Source organism: Bos indicus, chromosome 16 (genome assembly GCF_029378745.1).
Source record: "Bos indicus isolate NIAB-ARS_2022 breed Sahiwal x Tharparkar chromosome 16, NIAB-ARS_B.indTharparkar_mat_pri_1.0, whole genome shotgun sequence".
Taxonomy (NCBI): domain Eukaryota; kingdom Metazoa; phylum Chordata; class Mammalia; order Artiodactyla; family Bovidae; genus Bos; species Bos indicus.
The window spans coordinates 19,879,690-19,887,889 of NC_091775.1; the positions used below are offsets into that span (position 1 = coordinate 19,879,690).

The 8,200-nt window shown below is 40.3% G+C and overlaps 1 pseudogene; it reads right to left on the bottom strand.

The window, feature by feature from the left end:
* Positions 1–474: 474 nt before the first annotated feature.
* Positions 475–980, bottom strand: LOC109570459 (sorting nexin-24 pseudogene; annotated as a pseudogene).
* Between the last annotated feature and the right edge of the window lie 7,220 nt (positions 981–8,200).

Below are 8,200 nucleotides of genomic sequence, written 5' to 3' on the forward strand. Positions count from 1 at the left end.
CAGCATTTCAGAATGTTATCTATCACTGGCTGAGAAAAATCTCACGATGAAAAGATTAGTGTGTCATAGAATCTGAACAAAAAAAATCTACCAAAGCTGATCAGTCGCATAACGATTCAGGGTAAGATTTTCAATTAGCAAATGGTGTGATTGAAGTGGAGAGTAACTGTTCTGCTACACTTGGAGGTCCCAAAGATGTTCTTTAGTCTTCTTTTCTGGGATTTCTAAATTGGCAGCTACATTCTACTTCTTAAACATTTGGCCTTAACCTCAGCACCACCCCGATTTGGTTTCTATTTTAAAAGCACCATTCCAATGGAAATGTCCCTGCTCTGAATTAAGCTGGGACTGTGAATTTTACCATTAGCAAGAGAGAACTGTTATGTCATAGAGTTTAGGTTAATTTGGTAGGTATCAATTTCCTTGACTACGACTTCAAAACCAGCTTCAGCTTCTTCTAGCCATGGATGATTTCTACCTGGGTTGTAGATGAGGGTAAAATATCCCATGGAGAACTTCTTCAGTAACCACATTTGGAAAATCACTGGCTGTAAGCAAGACGTATGGATCCCTGAGAACAGCAGCACCGGCTGGTGGAACAGTTTGCTTTACTCTTCAGACTCTGTCTCATCAAAAGATCCACAACTCTCTGTCTTTGGTAGAGAGGGCAAATGTTGAACATTTAGGAAATCAAGAAATAGTTTGGGAAGTTCTTCATTTTCCAGAATGACAGCCTGTAAATAGGTTTCAAACCTTGTCATCGCTGTTCCAACATTTGGGATCCAGTTCCAAACATGTTTAGAAGGAATTTCTGGGGTTTTAATATCTTTCTTAAGCTTTTTGTGCAGGGCATGTAATTCGCTGTACCTTTTTTCAACAAAATGTTTTCTTCCATTCATTAGCACTTCTATCTTAAACACCGGGTATCCCCGCTCCAGGTCACTCTCCTCGTAGCAAAAGGACAGGATGTAGACCTTCATGGTCGCACCAGCTGGCTGACAGAGGGCCCATAGTATAATTTTTTTGAAGACATTTTAAGTGGCAATTAAACGCTACGTGTGTAGTACCGGCAGTGTAGGTAACTCAACTGAAGTGACAGGAGTGTGAATGGCATTGATCAAGTTCATCCAGACCCAGGAAATGACAAGTAGGTAATAACTGCCACTTACACTGATGGTAAGACTTAGTTGCATGTGGTTTCAGAGAGAGGTGGAGAAATGTGAAAAAATGTTCATCATAAAAATCAATGAGCTTTCTGTTCTTTGTTTTCCGAGTATCCTTCCTGAATAGAAGAGTGCGGCCTGCAACGCAGGAGACCTGGGTTCAATCCCTGCGTTGGGAAGATCCTCTGGAGAAGGGAAAGGCTACCCACTCCAGTATTCTGGCTTGGAGAATTCCATGGACTGTAATTCCATGGGTTGCAAAGAGTCAGACATGACTGAGCGACTTTCACTTTCACCCTATGGTAAAAACTAGTGCATAACTTATAGTCCATTTATTTTAGAAAAGCGAACTGATTTGTTTTTGGTGACAATGATGGGACCAGAAAGCTAAAGCTGGCCTACTTAAAGGGCAGTCCAAACACACCGCCACTTTGGCTATAGTGCAACCAGCAATGGCACGAAATGAAAACCAGACTGGGAACTCACAAATGAGGCTGTGAGGGTGGTAACAAATGGAATACATTAGGACTTTTGTTGTGCATACAAAGCAGTGCAGAAAGACATATCTGACTACTACATTCAGTGCTGCTGCTTTCAAAGTGATTTGTAGCATATAGTCTATGTATTTTTCATCCTTTTCATAAATAGTTTCTCAAAGGGTTAAGACAGTGAGTACATGCTATAGGGTAAGCACTTTTCAAGTGCTTTATGTATATTAATCCTTAAAGCAATCTCATGAGATAGCACTGCTATTATCCTCATTTTCAGATAAGGAAATGGATGTAAAGTTGAAGCAAATAGTCCATGGTCATATAATTATGATTGTCTATGGCAGAAAGTGGAGAAGGCAATGGCACCCCACTCCAGTACTCTTGCCTGGAAAATCCCATGGATGGAGGAGCCTGGTAGGCTGCAGTCCATGGGGTCGCTAAGAGTCGGACACGACTGAGCGACTTCGCTTTCACTTTTCACTTTCATGCACTGGAGAAGGAAATGGCAGCCCACTCCAGTGTTCTTGCCTGGAGAATCCCAGGGATGGGGGAGCCTGGTGGCTGCTGTCTATGGGGTCACACAGAGTTGGACACGACTGAAGTGACTTAGCATAGCATAGCACAGCATGGCAGAAAGTGAAGAAGAACTAAAGAGCCTGATGAAAGTAAAAGAGGAGAGTGAAAGTAAAAGAGGAGAATGAAAAAGTTGGATTCAAGCTCAACATTCAGGAAACTGAGATCATGGCATCTGGTCCCATCACTTCATGGCAAATAGATGGGGAAACAGCAGCAGACTATTTTTTTGGGCTCCAAAATCATTGCAGATGGTGACTGCAGTCATGAAATAAAAAGATGTTTACTCCTTGGAAGACAAGTTATGACCAACATAGACAGCATATTAATAATAACAATAACCCTGTATACGAGACAGCAAAAGAGACACTGATGTATAGAACAGTCTTTTGGACTCTGTGGGAGAGGGAGAGGGTGGGATGATTTGGGAGAATGGCATTGAAATACGTATAATATCATATATGAAACAAGTCGCCAGTCCAGGTTCGATGCACAATACTGGATGCTTGGGTCTGGTGCACTGGGACGACCCAGAGGGATGGTATGGGGAGGGAGGAGGGAGGAGGGTTCAGGATGGGGAACATGTGTATACCTGTGGTGGATTCATTTCGATGTTTGGCAAAACCAATACAATATTGTAAAGTTTAAAAATAAAATAAAATTATTAAAAAAAAGATATAAAAAAAAAACACTGCAATTTGCAAAAGAAATAATGTAAATATATTAAGTAAAGCTTTTTAAATTCCTTGAATCTTACATTTTGCAAAATCAAGTTTGAAGTTAGTTTATTGCTTATATTCTTTCTATTAAAATTCTCCAAAGTAAAATCGTCATGTGACTGTACAGCAATATATGAGATAAGGTTCTTGTGTTATGATTTGATTCCAAAGAGTACTGACTGAGTTCATCTTTCAATCCTGTCTAATTTAAAATAAAGGATATTTTTTAAACACTAAGAGAATATACTTGAATATGAATTATTATCTTTATAAAGTTAAATAGAGAATTAGCACCTTCATATTCCCTTTTCATCAGGTCTCTGAATATTTTAAAAGACAGCATTGTGGTGCATTTTACATCATTGTATTTTTTTTAATTATTAAAAATAAAATATGAGAGGAAAAATAAAAAAATAAAAAGCAGAGACATTACTTTGCCAACCAAGGTTCATCTTGTCAAAGCTATAGTTTTTCCAGTAGCCATGTATGGATGTGAGAGTTGGATGATAAAGAAAGCTGAGTGCTGAAGAATTGATGCTTTTGAACTGTGGTGTTGGAGAAGACTCTTGAGAGTCCCTTGGATTGCAAGGAGATCCAACCAGTTCATCCTAAAGGAAATCAGTCCTGAATATTCATTAGACGGACTGATGCTGAAGTTGAAGCTTCAATACTTTGGCCACCTGATGGAAAGAACTGACTCATTTGAAAAGACCCTGATTGAAGGCAGGAGGAGAAGGGGACAACAGAGGATGAGATGGTTGGATGGCATCACCGACTCAATGGACATGAGTTTAAGCAAGCTCCAGGAGTTGGTGATGGACAGGGAAGCCTGGTGTGCTGCAGTCCATGGGGTCTCAAAGAGTCGGACACTACTGAGCAACTGAACTGAACTGATATAATTATAGGAGGCAGAACCAGGATTTGAGGGGAGGCATTCTGACTATAGAGTCCAGGCTCATAACCCTGAATATACCCCCAATAGTCCCACCAGATTTCAGAAGGTGGAAGCCAATCTACACTACTTGTCTATAAAGAAAGGGTCTCACTTCTTCCTTCCAGGCACCCAGAAAGACTTTCTCTGCTCTCTGACCTGTTTACTGCTCTGTTTTATGAAGAAGAATCTCAAGAGGAATCAAGGGGAATAGAAAGATTCAAAATAACACAGCTTTCAAAATAAACACAACTCCAATGATCTGCATGCAAGCCAGGAAAAGCAGATTTTATAAGACTAAACAATGATAACACTTGAGGCTAAGGAAAGATACTGCAAAGGTAGGTCATCTTCCAAAATTCACATGTGCCAGGCCCCAAGGGGTTAACTGTTACCAACAACCAGAGCCCAGGCAGTCAGGGCTTCCCAGGTGGCACGAACGGTAAAGAACCTGCCTACTGATGCAGGAGACATAAGAGATGAGGGTTTGATCCCAGGGTCGGGAAGATGCCCTGGAGAAGGGAATGGCAACCCACTCCAATATTCTTGACTGGAGAACCCCATGGACAGAGAAGTCTGGTGGGCTGCGGTCCATAGGACTGCAAAGAGTTAGACACGACTAAAGCTACTTGGCAGGCACGCAGCATGCAGGCAGTTTAGGCAGATGCTGGTGGCATACTTAAGCAGTTGTGACATGATTGTGTTGTTGCTTTGAAAACATTTTAGTATAATAGGATTTAAAATTTCCCCTTTTCTTTGGATTTTTCAGTTAATATTGGCATTAAATTAAAGCATTAAGTCAACTAGCTTAGTGCAAAGCAAATTATGTCAGGTTCAGCATTGAAGGCTTCACTATGGAATATCTATTGACTCAAGCTTATTAACTTGTAAATCCTCCTGTTTTAGATTATGATCTATTGATTATCTGCTTTTATTTGCGCTTTAAATGAATAAACAAAAAGAAATGATCACGGTTTAGTCATTACACCTTAAGAGAAAACGTACTTAAGCTAAGCATACTTAATTAAAAATAAAAACAACTTATATTTGTTCTGAGAGCCAGAAGTTGTGGTTCTTATTTTCATTGAGGCAAGTCAAAGATTGTTTTTAGACCGTTGGACAAAACAGAAAAAAAAAAGTTTCTCACTGAGGATAGACGGTGTGGTATGAGTTTGGCATCTTAAATGCATTATTAAAATTATTCTGCAATCTATTACTTTGCTTGCCCTGTTTTAGCAAAAAAACAAAAATGGTCTCTTTAATGCAAGAAGAAATTCTCTGAGAAGCCCTGTGACTAATGTCTGGGGAATGAGGTAAGCTCTGAGAGCCGAGGTCCTTTAATAAAAATAAAAGCAGTTAACTTAGAGTTAGAAGACCACTCTGTCACTCATACTAGAGGGGACATTTGGCAAATTACCTACTTTTTATGAGTCTTGGTTTCAAACAGTTAATATATCTCTCATGGACTTTTTTAAGGATTAAACTGGATGACCTTCTGAAACAGCCTGGTATATAGTCGTTGTTCAGTCACTAAGTCATGTCCAACTCTTTGTGACCCTATGAACTGCAGTGCACCAGGCTTCCCTGTCCTTCACCATCTCCCAGAACTTGCTCAGAACTTCTTCAGTGTCCACTGAGTCAGTGATGCCATCCAACCACCTCATCCTCTGTCACTCCCTTCTCCTCTTGCCCTCAAGCTTTCCCAGCTGTTGCTGCTGCTAAGTCACTTCAGTTGTGTCCAATTCTGTGTCACCCCATAGATGGCAGCCCGCCAGGCTCCCCCGTCCCTGGGATTCTCCAGGCAAGAACACTGGAGTGGGTTGCCATTTCCTTCTCCAATGCAGGAAAGTGAAAAGTGAACGTGAAGTTGCTCAGTCATGTCTGACTCTTAGCAATCCAATGGACCACAGCCTACCAGGCTCCTCTGTCCACGGGATTTTCCAGGCAAGAGTACTGGAGTTGGGTGCCATTGCCTTCTCTGACTTTCCCAGCATCAGGGCCTTTTCCAGTGAGTTGTCTCTTCAAACTCAGGTGGCCAAAGTATTGGAGCTTCAGCTTCAGCATCAGTCCTTCCAATGAATATTCAGGTTTGATAGTTGATTTCCTTTAGGATTGACTGGCCTGACTTCCTTGCTGTCTAAGGGACTCTCAAGAGTCTTATCCAGCACCACAGTTCAAAAACATCAACTTTTTAGGTGCTCAGCCTTCTTTATGGTCCAGCTCATACATCCATACATGACTACTGGAAAGAGCACAGCCTTGACTACATGGACCTTTGTCAGCAAAGTGATGATTCTGCTTTTTAATACACTCCCTAGGTTTGTAACAGCTTTTCTTCCAAGGAACAGCATCTTTTAATTTTGTGGCTGCAGTCACCATTCGGAGTGATTTGGGAGCTCAAGAAAATGAAATATGACATTGTTTCCAGTTTTTCCCCATTTATTCACCATGAAGTGATGGGACCTGTTGCCATGATCTTCATTTGTTGAATGCTGAGTTTTAAGTCAGCTTTTTCACTCTCTTCTTTCACCTTCAACAAGAGGTTCTTTAGTTCCTCTTCACTTTCTGCCATTGAAGTGGTATCAGCTGCATATCTGAGATTGTTTATATTTATTTCTCCTGACAGTCTTGATTCCAGTTTATGAGTCATCCAGCCGAACATTTTGCATGATGTACTCTTCATATAAGTTAAACAAGCAGGGTGACAATATATAGCCTTGATGTACTCCTTTCCCAATTTTGAACCAGTGTGTTTTTCCATGTCCAGTTCTAACTGCTGCTTCTTGTCCTACATACAGGTTTCTCAGGAGGCAAGTAAGGTGGTCTGGTATTCCCATCTCTTTAAGAATTTTCCAAGTTTGTTGTGATCCACAGTCAAAGGCTTTAGCGTAATGAAGCAGAAGTAGATTTTTTTTTTTTTTAATTCTCTTGCTTTTTCTATGATCCAATCAGTGTTGGCAATTTGGTCTCTTGTTTCTCTGCCTTTTCTAAATCCAGCTGGTACATCTGGAAGTTCTTGGTTCATGTACTACTGAAGCCTAGCTTGAAAGATGTTGAGCATAATCTTGCTAGCATGTGAAATGAGAATAATTGTACAGTAATTTGAACATTTTTGGCATTGCCTTCTTTTGGGAATGGAATGAAAACTGACCTTTTCCAGTCTTGTAGCCACTGCTGAGTTTTCCAAATTTGCTGGCATATTAAGTGCAATACTTTAATGGCATCATCTTTAAGGATTTGAAATATCTCAACTGGAATTCCATCACCTCCACTAGCTTTGTTCATAATGATTCTTCCTAAGGCCCACTTGACTTCACAATCCAGGATGTTTGCCTCTAGTTGAGTGATCATACCCATCATGGTTACCTGGGTCATTAAGACCTTTTTGTATAGTTCTTCTGTGTATTCTTGCCACTTCTACTTAATCTCTTCTGCTTCTGTTAGGTCTTTGCCATTTCTGACCTTTATTGTGCCCATCTTTGCATGAAATGTTCCCTTGGTATCTCCAGTTTTATTAAAGAGAAGGCTAGTCTTTTGCATTCTATTGTTTTCTTCTATTTCTTGCATTGCTCACTGAAGAAGGCTTTCTTAACTCTCCTTGCTATTCTTTGGAACTCTGCATTCAGTTGGGTATGTTTTTCCCTTTCTTCTTTGTCTTGCCCTTTTTTTTTCTCAGCTATTTGTAAAACCTCCTCAGATAACCATTTTGCCTTGCTGCATTTCTTTTTTCTTGAGGATAGCTTTTGTCACCACCTCCTGTACAATGTTAGGAACCTTTGTCCATAGTCCTTCAGGACCCCTGTCTAGCAGATCTAATTGTTGAATCTATTCATCACCTCCACTTTATAATCATAAGGGATTTGATTTAGGTCATACCTGAATGGCCTAGTGGTTTTCCCTACATTCTTCAATTTGAGTGAGCCTGAATTTTGCAATAATGAGCTTAAGATCTGTGCCATAGTCTGATCCAGGTCTTGTTTTTGCTAACTTTATAGAGCTTCTCCATCTTCAGCTACAAAGAATATAATCAATCTGATTTTGGTACTGACCATCTGGTGATGTCCATGTATACAGTTGTCTCTTGTGCTGCTAAAAGAAGGTGTTTGCTATGACCATTGTGTTCTCTTGCCAAAAGTCCGTTAGCCTTTGCCCTGCTTCATTTTCTACTCCAAGGCCAAACTTGCCTTTATGCCAAGTATCTCTTGACTTCTTAGTTTTGTATCCCAGTCCTCTATGAAGAAAAGTACACACACACACACACACATACACACACACACATACACACACATACATATTTAGTGTTAGTTCTAGGAGTTCTTGTAG